At 44.4% G+C, this 13,176-nt stretch overlaps 1 protein-coding gene across 1 annotated transcript in view; it reads right to left on the bottom strand.

The window, feature by feature from the left end:
- LOC129341162 (immunoglobulin lambda-1 light chain-like) overlaps positions 1–13,176 on the bottom strand; it is a 256,067-nt gene that overhangs the window by 230,775 nt on the left and 12,116 nt on the right. The window lies entirely within an intron of this gene.

Genomic DNA, 13,176 nt, shown 5'->3' with positions numbered 1-13,176 from the left:
AATCAACAGAGCTTTGCTTCCTTAGGCAAAAGGGTGAACTGCATCTACGCTTCCTACCTTCTCTTAAAACTCCTAGAACTTTGGGTCCACCCTCACATTCAAATCATTTCCTTTCCAAAGCTGACCCCCTGTCTCTGGCCCTCCTTTAAATATCTGTCAAGTCCTATCTATAGAATAAAACTAGAGTGTCTAGCTTTGTGAGTAGATAAGTAATAAATACCAATGTTGTGTAATGGTTAAAGTACCGACTGAGGACCAGGGAGACCCAGATTCATATAACCACACACAAGCCATAAAGAACACTGGGTGACTTTGGACCCGTCACATTTTCTCTCTTTTTTATTGTATATATTTTTTTGCATTTCCTTCAAAACATCCTTATTCCCGTACATATATACCCATTGCCCTCCCACCCCTCTCCATAAGTTCATATACAGTTTCTATATCTTCGGCAGAAATCCCTTGTAAGAGTCATTCTTCTATTTATCTTGTTTCTTCACATTCGGATAAGAGGAGTTAGTCTCTGAGTCCTCTCCTTCTTCTATTCCTCCTTGATTCTCCTTCTTCTTCCTCCTTGCTTAATTCATCGCCGAAGATATTGTATCCTATAGCCGGGGAGGGTTGAGAGTTTTAGTGTATTTTGGATGACTATTTCCCATTCAAGTTATTCATCTGTATTTCCATACCCTTATCCCTCCCCCCCTCCCTTTAGCTACTCATCCTTTTTAGCCAGGGGCACAAGCTTAGGAGCTTCCACCGAACGTCCCATTGTTGACCCTCCATGACCCATTTTAAATATAAATGCCATTTTTCCTTAATCTTTCCTATTCTGAATTCCTATGACTCATCCTGATTAATTATGGCTATAATGTCTGATTGAATGTACTCAAATAAATAATCCTGCCAGTTTAGTTCCGTCCACTTAGTTTTGTCTTTCCAACCAAATGCTATTACTGCTTTACCAGCTAGCATCAATGATTTAAATAAGTCCTGTCCTTCTTTTCTAATATCTTTATGACCTAAAGTACTACCTAACATCAATTCTAGGTCTATCTTTGGTCTTATTGCAAAAAACGTATAAAGTTGCTCTTTTACCTTCTCCCACCACATATGGGAGTACCATCCTTTCCCGTTTCTGCAGTGCCAACAGTTTGAGCTTAGTCTTGGGAACATATTAGCTAATATAGCTGGAGTTCTATACCACTTCGTGTAGAATTTCAATTCCAGCTCTCTGAATTTATGCACTTTTATCACCTGTATACCTTTTATAAGTCACATTTTCTCAGTTTAATTTGCATCAGATGTTGTGAGAATACAGTGCAGGAGAGGAGAATGGTATAAGCCACCTTGAGCTCCTTGGAGTAAGGGTAGGAGAAGCATACAATAATTGTAAAAGTTTGAAACAAGATACTGGAATCTTCTGAGACAGTACTATGTTTGTGATATGTTCACAGGTAATCACAGCTATGAGTCTAGGATATTTTGGACACAATCAAGAAGTCTAGATCAGGCAGATATCTCAAGGGACTCAAGGATCATTTTGATTCTTTGTCTGAAAGATGTGAGCTGAAAACCAGATGCCTCAGAACAGAAGTTCTTCTCATTTAAGTTCTTCTTTACATAGTCTTCTAGACTGCATCCTCCCCAAGAGATCCAATGTCAATGGCATTTCCAAACAGCCTCTGAGGATCCATTCATAGTATCAGCATGATCCAATTGGAAAAGCTTATCATTATCTGTGATATTTTTCAGGATGTTGCTGGGGACAGCACAGGATTTCAGATTTTTCAATGTAAGGAGTGGGTCAGTCTAGCCTTCTTTGTACGGATGTGCAGTCAGAACTTTACTAACTCAAATCCATCTCCAACTACATCCATTCTTAAGTATTTTCAAATGTTAGTAGAGTTCTTTCTAATATGCAGGAATGGGAGAGAAACTTGGGATATTGATGAATTTTAATTTCCTCAAGACGTTGGAAAAGCTGGGGGGGGGGCACACAAAGTGACTCAGCAAAGGCTCAGATTCGCTCATTCCCCTCCTCTCCAGGCAACACTCCTGTGCAGTTGGTCTGGGAGTGTGATGGATGCAGAAGCGGACAGGAGGTGATCCTGAAGGTATGGATTGTCCCTCTTCTGCAACTGAAGAGTCCCATCTGCCCTGCAAGAACAGAGCTACTCTTGCCTGCCTTCTGGCCAAGAAGGAGAGGAGGAAAAGGTGAAGTCACCAATGGTTGTGGTGGACATGCAAAAACATGGTGGAGGGGTGGGCAGGCCCAATCCTGCTGGGGGGGGCAATGTCACTATCCATAAAAAAGGGAGGACTGTGATCATTGGAGTTGTCCGTCAGGCCTTGGAAACTGCCCAATGGTCAGGCAGTGAATAATGTTAGGTGGGATTCAATAAGGACAAGAGTGGTACTAGGAAGAATGGCTGCATCCCCATATTGATTTTTGCAGAGATTCAGTTGTTTCAGAATATGGACTGTTCCTTTCTCCCTCATGTGTTCAGTCTACAGCATGGACTGAGAGCTCCCCCAAGTGGTTAAAAATTGTTTAATGGCCACAGGAAGACTAACAGGTGCAGTGGTTAAGAGTGGCAGGACTCTAATCTGGAGAACTGGGTTTGATTCCCCACGCCTCCACTTGAAGCCAGCTGGGTGACCTTGGGTCAGTTATAGCTCTTCTAGAGCTCTCTCAGTCCCACCCACCCATCACAGGGTGATTGTTGTGGGGATAATAACAACATACTTTGTAAACCACTCTGAGTGGGCATTATGTTGTCCTGAAGGGCAGTATATAAATCGAACGTTGTTATTATTACATAAAGAATCATGAACTAGAGCTTCGTCCATCAGATGCATGAACTGTTGTCAATTGACAGATATATCTACGTGCAGTGAAAATTTGGGAAGAGTTGGTCTAAAATTGTAACTAGTCTGTGATATTTCTGTGCAAAGCTCAAATGTATGCAACATACCTACAATAGTGACGGAGGATACCACAGTGGTTTCCTTCTAGGCTACTGATATCAAAGACTATCCGTTTGCCTGTATCTGTTTATCTATGGAATTTTAATCCTGTCCATCCTCCAAGGGCCTCACGGTATCACTATGATTTTTCCCTCTTCCTTTTTATCCTCACAACAGCCCTGTTAGGTAGGTTAGACTGAGGGAGGCAGGATCCATACAGCTCTAGCTATTGCAATCATTTGCCTCCTGGATTTTCCTGACCAGTAAATTATTACAATTTTCAGCAGTGTGGATTGATTGGCTGAAGTTCACTTAGTGACCATCATGTTTGTCCAAGTCTTTGGTGACAGACGACCCAGATCCTAGTCTTACACTCTAACCACTATCCGCATTGTACCTCCTTGACTAGTTAAGTTTGTCAAGGGAGATTCTACGGGACCTGGTCTGGAATCAGATGTGCATGAAAGCATAATTCCAGCAATTGTGTTATGCCGGTGCTAGGACTCTGAAGAACAAAAACCAAACTTATAGGAATGGGGTGCTCTTTCTTCAGCCAGAGCAAAAGTAAATACAATGCTGAACGAAGAAGGTGATGATTGCAGTATGTTTCTGTCTCAGTTCCTCTTAGGCTTGCGTCACTGTGGAACATGCTACTGGGGTGATACCACACAGCACAGTAATAATCAGCCTCGTCTCCTGCCTGGACATTGCTGATGGTTAAATACCATGTATTTCGGGAGCTGTCCTTGGAAGACGAGAAGCGACTGAGGTCTCCAGAACCTGTGCCTGGGCTGCTATAATAATAGACAAGGAATTTTGGAGAGCTGCCAGGTTTCTGTTGGTACCAGGATTGCCCGTAGCTCTGCACTGGATAGCCACTACTCATAGAACAGGAGAGTTTCACTGTCTGTCCAGGAGAAGCTGACATAGATGATTCCTGACTCAGCACAGGCTGAGAACTGGATGCTGGGGAAAGAATAAGACAGTTAAGTGTATATAGTTAGGCTCTCTTTTGAATTGACTGACACCAGGGTTTATTTCCTCTGTGGTCACCTGTGCACCATGTCCCCAGAAGAATGAGGAAGAATGCCCCAACCATGATAAGAAGCTTTCAGATGTCTGGGTGATGCAGATCGGCTTGCAGTGAAAATGGCCTGTGTTCTCTGCCATTCATGACAGCTTCCTTAAATGTACAACTTTCATGTACCGCCCCTTATGGTAATCTTCCTTTATTTAATCGGGCTACGTGAGTGGTAAGCTGCAGTGCTGCAGCCTAAGCTCTGATCACAACCTGAGTTTGATCCTGGCGGAAGCCGGGTTCAAATAGCTGGCTCAAGGATGACTCAGCCTTCCATCCTTCCGAGGTCAGTAAAATGAGTACCCAGGTTCCTGGGGGTAAAGTGTAGAGGACTGGGGAAGGCAATGGCAAACCACCCTGTAAAAAGTCTGCCACGAAAATGTTGTGATGCAACATCCCCCACATGGGTCAGTAATGACCTGGTGCTTGCACAGGGGGACTACCTTTACCTTTTTACATATTTATATTGAATGCTGCCCTTGCAGATGGAAAGCCAACCACTGTGATGTTTGTCTAGGTTTTTATCTTGGCCTTTCTCCAAGAAGCTCTTTTTATCCACATAACCCTGTGAGATAGGCCAGGCTGAGAAAAGGTGACTGGCCCAAAGTCAACCAGTGAGTAGGATTTGGAACTCAGGTACCCAGTTGTAATCTAACTCTTTAAGCATTTTAAGAATTCTTACAGAACCTTAAAGAATGGGGCAAATGTATACATCCCTGGATTTGCACAAAAGTAGCACATTGAATGTCCAGAAAAATAAAAAATGTAGTAGTTAGGGTCTGTTTGAGCTAGGATCTGGGAGACTTGAGTGTCAGACTAGGAGCCCCCACTCTGCCTTAGAAGCTTGCTGGGTGACCTTGGACCAGTCATACACTCTCAGTCTAACCTACCACACAGGGTTGTTGTGAGGATAAATGGAGGAGAGGTTTGAGTCCCCACTGGGGAGAATCGACCCACCAAGTTTGAGAGTGAGGGTTCCGTATTTATGGATCTCAAGGAATGCTTTGGGAAGGCACATGTCAAGGTGAACTGTGCACTCACATAGACACAGTTCTTTGGGGGTGGGTTTGGAGAAATGAGGCTCTATTGACACTTAACCGTTGTCCAAAACCCTCCAATCCAATGAATTTCTCCTCAAGCACATGAAAACTCACACCACAATGGACCCCAAAGAAGGCAAGTGTTGGTGGGTGCACACAATGGCAGGAAACTTACTGGAAAAACTTTGCCAGCATAGCAGTCCAGCAGCACAGGGCACAAGCAGGGAAGTTCTCCACTGCCAACCAGCACAGTGCAGCGAAATTTTAAAAAAATACTGTTTAGTGATGACAAAACCAATAAATTATTACTTTAGAGTCATGCTGTTATGCCATGTTTCTCTCTGCCTCCTAGTTTTGTTTCCATGATGAGGGGTGGGCGAATCCTCCTCTGCGCTGTAGCAGCCTGGGACTCCCTGTCCTGGTTTAAACCCTCCCGCCACCAGCCTCTCCTTGCACTGTGCATAAAAGTGCACAATAAGAGAGGGCTTGATGTTGGATTTTCCTTCACAGGAAGGGATGTAGAGGGAGGATGGCTCTCTTTTCCCCCTATTATTTTTAACCAGTAAAAGTGGGAGACTGGACTGGCTGTCAGTCTCCCTTTCCAGCTAAAATAGGTAACCCAGATTTGAATGAAAAGGAAAACAAGATAAAAAACAGTGAGACAAGACAATAGACTCCCATTGGTGTGCCAGAAAATAAAAAATCTGACCAGATTGGTCCTTCCACGTAGAATACTGATCTAGAAAAACTTGGGTGAGCGTGTGTGTGTGGGTGTGCAATGCACACGCCTGTTACCTCCCCGTCATGTAATGCTTGGTTGACAGTTTTAATTGGAAAAGCCCCCAAAGCCAGAAGGCTTTCTGGGCAAGATGAAATTCCTCCCGGTGCACCTTGACCTGCTATCTTTGGAAGACTAGTTTAGTCACAATGGTGGCCCTGGCACCATGGCACCAAAGGAGAAGGGCAGCAGCAGCAGCAGGAGGCCACTGAATGGGCATGAACCGTCTCCATGGTCCTCCTCAGTGAGGCTCTCTTTTAATGATTTTTCTTTCCAATTTTACCATAATCTCCATAACTTGAGACTTTGTGGCAGCCTTGGAGGCTGAAGAAGACCCATCCCTCCTCAAACCCATGTGTGCATGCCCGCGTGAATGTTGCCAGCCTTTCATTGCGTTGTGCATAAAAATGCACAGAAAGGGATGGTGATGGCAATGCTGGCGTTGATGCCACTTGCCATCTGCTGCTCTCCTCCCTGGTGCAAAGCAAATCTTTTGCAATTTGATCCCTATCAGCCCACTCAATGCCAACGCTATTGGCTAGAAGAGCTGAGGAAAAAATTCACATCCCCTTCCTGCCAACAGAGAGCCAAGCTACAAGTGATGCCTTACACAGATTGGACACTTGTCAGCTTCCCTTGAGTTTTGATGGGAAATGTAGGTGTCCTGGTTTTACAGCTTGGCTCTCCATTACAGCTGCAAGACCAGGATGCCTACATTTCCCATCAAGACTTGAGGGAAGCTGACAAGTGTCCAACCTGTGTAAGGCGTCACGTGTAGCTTGATTCAGAGTTAATGCTGAGAGCTCACTCTCTTTGCTTTGGATCCAGATGGTTACATGATGAGTGCAGACAAACTAGCCATTAAGGAAAATGAGATGCTGCCAAGTGGCTCACCACTGCCTGGCCTGCCTGAATGGCTCCTGCATAAGTAAGAACCAAAATGAAACTTTTTGGTAGTGGGGACTTCTTACACCCTTGTTTTCTGAATTTGTTCCGCCATTCTATAAGCTGCTTTAACAAGCTGAACCAGCAATTTCTGTGTATTTCCAGCTCCCTTTTTTCTGTGATGCACAGCCCTAAAAGAGATGTAACCATTAAGATCACAGACCTCCTTCAATTTGGAGAAAGTAAATTGCCCAGGAAGTTTTGGGGACAGGAGAACAGGGATATGTAATCTTTGGGAATTTTTCTCTTCATATAAGGAACTGCTTTCTATTTCAGTATTTCTTCCCACCCACTCCATATTAGAATTGGAGCAGCATAAAACATACGTGTATCAAACCACAGAGCAAGAAATCAGAGGGGCTTTAGAGCTTCTCACCTGCACTTTCTAGTTTTGTTAATAATAGACAACCCCTCTTTCCCAGCTCTCTATACAAATAAATGTATAGAACCTACTTCAATTGTTTTTTCAACACTGACACTATTTGCACACATGTGTACCCATGGAGAAATGTACCATGATATGATTAAGGTTTGGTACAGAAAAATTCAGAACATTATGTCTGTGGATAAGTTAAGCAGCCTTATTAACAGGGTTATAAATTTTTAGGAGGAATGGGATACATTTATATGTAACCAAGAACAGCAGAGAGGTTGATTGCTAGGGGCAGGCATAGCATATGCCTGGACAACTCAAGAATTGAACGCAAGTGGTTTTATTGTTGGACTGCAGGTGTAGGAGACACTCCAGGTGCTTTTTCTGGTCCATGAGATGGGTGATCAAGCAAGACAAGAGAAGTGAATCTGAAGAGGAGAAAGTCCCATGCTCTGTTGGACAGAACAGCTGGTCTGAGGAGCTGTGGTGCAGGTGAACTCTCTGATATCAGAGTGGTGAGCAGCAGATTGTGGCTGTAAAGAAGCAGGCCAAACCTGGGAGAGGCTTGAGCTTCGGAAAAAGCTTAGTTGGGGTCATGATGCACGTTACATGACAAACATAATTTGTGTGCACCACATGAATTATTCTATGCACTCATGTACATTTGAGAGCCCTAGCATGACAATAAAATGTGCACACACAATATGTGTGGAACATGTGTGTGAGTGCATGCATGTGTTTCAAGTGTATTGTGTGCACATTTTATAATGTTCATATATCATATGAATATTTTAATAATAGTAATAGTAACAACAACAACATTCGATTTACATACCGACCTTCAGGACATCTTAATGCCCACTCAGAGCGGTTTACAAAGTATGTCATTATTATCCCCACAACAAACACTCTGTGAGGCGGGTGGGGCTGAGAGAGCTCCAGAGAGCTGTGACTAGCCCAAGGTCACCCAGCTGGCTTCAAGCGGAGGAATGGGGAATCAAACCCGGCTCTCCAGATTAGAGTTGCGTGCTCATAACCACTACATCAAACTAGCTCTTTTATATTTTATAATGATATTGGGTACAAATATTAATAAAATTAAAATACAATGCCACTGTAAAACATAACGGACATGAACACGGGCATGCATTTTAAAATCACGATTGCTGCATAATGTGCATAATTGCTTTAAGGGTCCACCAAAGAAGCATGAGAAATGGAAATGTGATCTGTATCCAGGTTTACATCTCTAGTCCCCCCCCCCAACCACCACCACCCTGCTTGGGCCCTGGTGATGCTTAATGTGGCTGTGTTGCCAGATTCGGAGCCAGAGAATCGGTCTGAGACCCCTGAGGGTCTGACATCATCATCATCATATATAATGAGGACTGGGGCCATGCCGGGTTTCTGTTGGTACCAGTGCACAAGCTTGCTCTCAATGCCATTTCCTGAACAAGTGAGTTGGGCATTTTGTTTCAGAGACACAGAGACTGACGGCGATTGTCTCAGCACGTACTGGGCAAAGGAACCTGCAAAGAAAAGAAAAAATCCCATTAAAATAATATTATTATCTGAGTTGTTATTTTCAAAACGTGGCAACATTTTCCTTTGCTGTACCTGAGCAATGAGTGAGGAAGGTGAGCAGGAGAGGCACCCACTGCATAATGGAGAAAGCAGATGAGTTCTCTTAGCTGAGGCAAAAGGTGTCTGGGTTCAAACCCTCCTATTTCCTTTTAATATTCCGTCAACATGCAAATGTCCCCTCCATTCAAATAATTTCAAACAGCTAAACTTCTTGGCCCGGCCCATGCATTCAAGGACACATGGAAGAGGTCAAGGGGTACTTTTTAGTTATTTTGACAGACTCCTTTATGCGTTTTCGACAAAAGTCTGGAAGAGACTGAGAATGCACTTCAGTTGGGCCATTTCTGTGCTTGGAGCTTTAGTAAAACATTTGTGATATATTAATACTTTTGTTCATAGATTCATGAAGCAGAAGGGGACTGAAAAGCTATACAGCCCAGTCACCTGCCTCCAGGCAGGACAGTTTTCTCATTTTTTCACAAATGATTCCTCCATGATCCCAAATAAATAATAGACCCAGGGCTTTTTTTCAGCAGGAACGCATTGGAATGGAGTTCCGGCACCTCTTGAAGTGGAGCAGCGTGGAGGGCAATCTAAACTCCCCTCTGTCTGGCGAGCAGGGGGCGGGGCCAACAGCCATGTGACCATTTTTACCAAGGGCAATTTAAACTTTAAAAAACTTCCCCCTTGTTCCAGCAGACCCAAAGTGATGTCATTATGCGGTCCTGGGAGCATGCGCGCATTTTGCGCACATGCATGTGGTACCAGGGGTACTACCTCCCTCCAAGAGTTGCCCCTGTGCTGGCAACCCACTGAGTTCTACCACCTCTTTTCCCAGAAAAAAGCCCTGAATAGACCTTTCCCCATTTGTGGACTTGGAAAAGGAAGAAAACATTTATTCACAGGGCCATTTGGACCTCTACCAGAGTGTAACTGTACATGATGTTTGTCGTGCATACTCCACAGGGACCAACTGCCATATGCCAGCTGCCACTCCCTGTAGAGAATTGCGTCTAAAACTACCACAGGACTAAAGAATCAGTGCACGTGCAGCCACCCGATGGATGAATAATACCCCCTGGTGCCATTTCAGGTTGAGAAAATGGCATGGGGGGAGGAGGAAGGAGCCCTTCCTGCCTCTTGTGCCTTGGTCCCAACAAGAACTGTGGCTGCACAACACTTTTAGAGAGAGTTTTCCATAAGGACTGTGAGCTGGAATTGGGCTTCAGGTCCCTGTGGAGAGCACAGGACAAATGTCATATATAGTTCGGCCCTATGTGCAAATTTTAACTGCATATAGGGGATGCTTTCTCCTACTTTAGAATTTCATGAAATTAACTTTAGAATTTCATGGAATTTCTGCATCCAGAAATGTGTTATACAACAGGAAGAACTGTGGATTAATTTCTGAATTTTAAAAAAATTGTTTATGTCATTTATAGTCCACCTTTCTCACTGAGACTCAAGGCGGATTACATAGTGTGAGATTAGTACAACCAGTAGCAAGAACAAGGGCAGGTATTTCCATACAGTGTCAAGGACATTTCCATAAACAATGTCATAGGGTAAATGAATACAAGTTTACAAAGACATAGTATTAGCAAGGATCCAATACAGAGTTGAAGAATTGCTGAAACAGAACATAATCAATTCTAGGGCTGACATTAGACAACATGAAGCACAGGCAGTATATAAAAGTGAATATTTAAAGCAACAGATAATATGTAAGGCAACATAATGGTGAAATCTATGGTTTCTAACTCGTTAGCAAAATATCTGAGACCCCCTCCCTACAATACCACCCTCCTATCTGGGTAAAAAGCCTTTTAGAATAATTCATTTTTGCATCTTTTGTAGAAAGTCAGGAGCGTGGGGGGCTCTCCTGACCTCCTCAGGCAGGCAGTTCCACAGGGTAGGGGACACCACAGAGAAAGCCTGTGTACGGGCTGCTGTTGATTAAGTACAAGAATATGATTTATTGTACTTAAAACTAGAGATGGGCACGATCCAAAAATTTTTAAGGATCCAGTGGATTGTGGATCGGCGCCACTGACGATCCCGTATTAACGATCCGCACCGGTCATCCCCCATTCCTGAGCCGTGGATCGTGGAGGCCAAAGCGGGGCACACTGGTATTATGTGGGAAGGTGGGTGGTGCCGGTGGCCGCCGGGCCTGGTGGGCACGGGGAGGCGGCGACAAGGTCTGTGTTTGGCCGTCAGAGCTGCCTATCAGGGTTTTCAGGGATGAGATTGGAGTGCCCATGGCTACAGAACACCCCCTTCCCCCTCCCTCCCCTGGGTGTCTTCTCCCAACTGCTTTGCTGCTCCATGATTGGAAGGAAGCCCTGCTGATCAAGGAAAGCTGGGCTTCCATTCGGGTTTCCAGGGTGACAGAAGGAGGGCAAACAGAGCTCAGGCATCCCCCTGGCTCCGTTGCCAGGGGAATAGATTGCTGATGCCTGAGTGTCTGGATCCCCGATCTGAGCCCAAACGCCCCAATCCAGGCCTATCCCGATCGCTGGATCGTTTGCCTTGGCCAATCACAATCCGCCGGGTCACAATCGCGCTATCGCCATTATCATGGGTTTTTTCTATCGTAATGCGGATCGTGCCCATCTCTACTTAAAACTCTGACTTATATCATTTTTAAAATGATGTAAGAACTGAATCCAATTTATATTTGCAAATTTCTGTCAATAAATTACAGGCATTTCCAGTCTCAATGTTCACCATCAGAACATGTGAAGGAGTTAATAGAGTTCTTCTGAGCAGCATATGAAAAGCATATGTCCTAGAGCATGGCATATCAGCCCTCTGAATCTGCCAGTGGGATTGGGAGACTAGGCTTCAAGGCTAGGAAATATGGCTTCTCAGCAGACTTCTTCCCTGGCACAAATCATTTGAGAAATTAAATTCCCCTCTGTTTTCATTTTTCTTTAAATAAAAGGGAATCAATTTGTCTGGGACAAGCACAGCTTATATTGGTTATTATGGAGGAGGTCTCAGAGGACTGTTAATTCTGGTTTAGGAAATTTACTGGAAATTTGGGGTGGTGACTGGAGATGGTGGAGTTTGAGGAGGGGGAAGCTGAATGGGGATGTCATATTACTCTAGGACTTCCATTTCTTCTGGACTCTGCAGTATACAAAGTTACCATTTCCTTCAAGGAAACTGATCTCTGTAGTACAGAAATCAGCTGTAATTTCAGAAGTCCAAGCCCCACCATGAGGTTGGTTGCTCAGTTCTCTAGCTCAATGAACCATCCTCATTCACCTTCCTTTATGAGTATTATAAAACAGTACAGCAACACAAACGGTACAAAAGAGCAAATCTTGCCCCTTCTGTTAGTGGAAAATGTAGTCTAGGTCTAACTCATTGATTAGAAGTTGAGAGAGGAATCAGAGTCCACACTATTATGAATAGGGTGGCCAGCTGGTGGTACCTGTGAAGGGCAGAGTTTGGAGGTAATGACTTTCCGCCCTGCTCCTCTAGGAATTTTCCCAATGTCTCTGGTCCTTACTACGGACACTGGGGGAAATTCCTTGAGTGTCCCCATTGATGATATTGCCCCCTATTTTTCTCTTGCTGCTAAAATAAGTGAGGGTGGGAGACTGAGGGTGGGGACAGCAGATTGCCTGTTGAAACTGGGCAAACATATAAGTTACTATAAGTATAAATTACTTTCTTCTTTGCAAGTTCAGCTCCACAGATAAACTTCCTGATGTTACTAGACTATGTGGCAAGCAGCTGCTTTCGTAAGAGGAAGTTTTTGTCTTGCTTCCTCCTCTAGTTGAATCACGGTGTGCTGATCTGCGCTGCTGTCCCACACCTGGCAGTAATAATCAGCCTCATCCTCCGCTTTGGCACTTGAGATGCTTAATGTGGCCGTGTTGCCAGATTTGGAGCCAGAGAATCGGTCTGGGATCCCCGAGGCTCTGCTGTCATCCCAATATATAGTGAGTACCGGGGCCATGCCTGGTTTCTGCTGGTACCAGTTCACAGGCTTATTACCAACAAGGTCCCCTGAACAAGTGATTTGGGCATTTTGTTCCAGAGACACAGACACTGACGGGGGCTGCCTCAGGGCCTTCTGTGCAAAGGAACCTGCAGAAGAAAGAAGAATATAATCAGCAATCAGCAACATGTCTATGAGTTGAGCTACTCATTTCCTTTAAAATACCTGAGAAATAAGTGACCAGTGTGAGCAGGAGTGAGACCCAAACCATGATGGGGAACTAGGTGGGCCTTTTCCCCAAGGAACTTCACTTTCTGGCCTTGAGCCTCCCCTTCTGCCTCTTAAAACTATGCTATGGATCTGAATATGGACAGCCCATATTCAAATCATTTCCCTTACAAAAGCACCCCCCCTTCTTGCACCCTCCACACTCTGCCACTCAGCCCTGCCTTGTGC

Source organism: Eublepharis macularius, chromosome 13 (assembly GCF_028583425.1).
Source record: "Eublepharis macularius isolate TG4126 chromosome 13, MPM_Emac_v1.0, whole genome shotgun sequence".
NCBI classification, from domain to species: Eukaryota; Metazoa; Chordata; class Lepidosauria; order Squamata; family Eublepharidae; genus Eublepharis; species Eublepharis macularius.
This window is presented reverse-complemented; position numbering and strand designations above follow the sequence as displayed.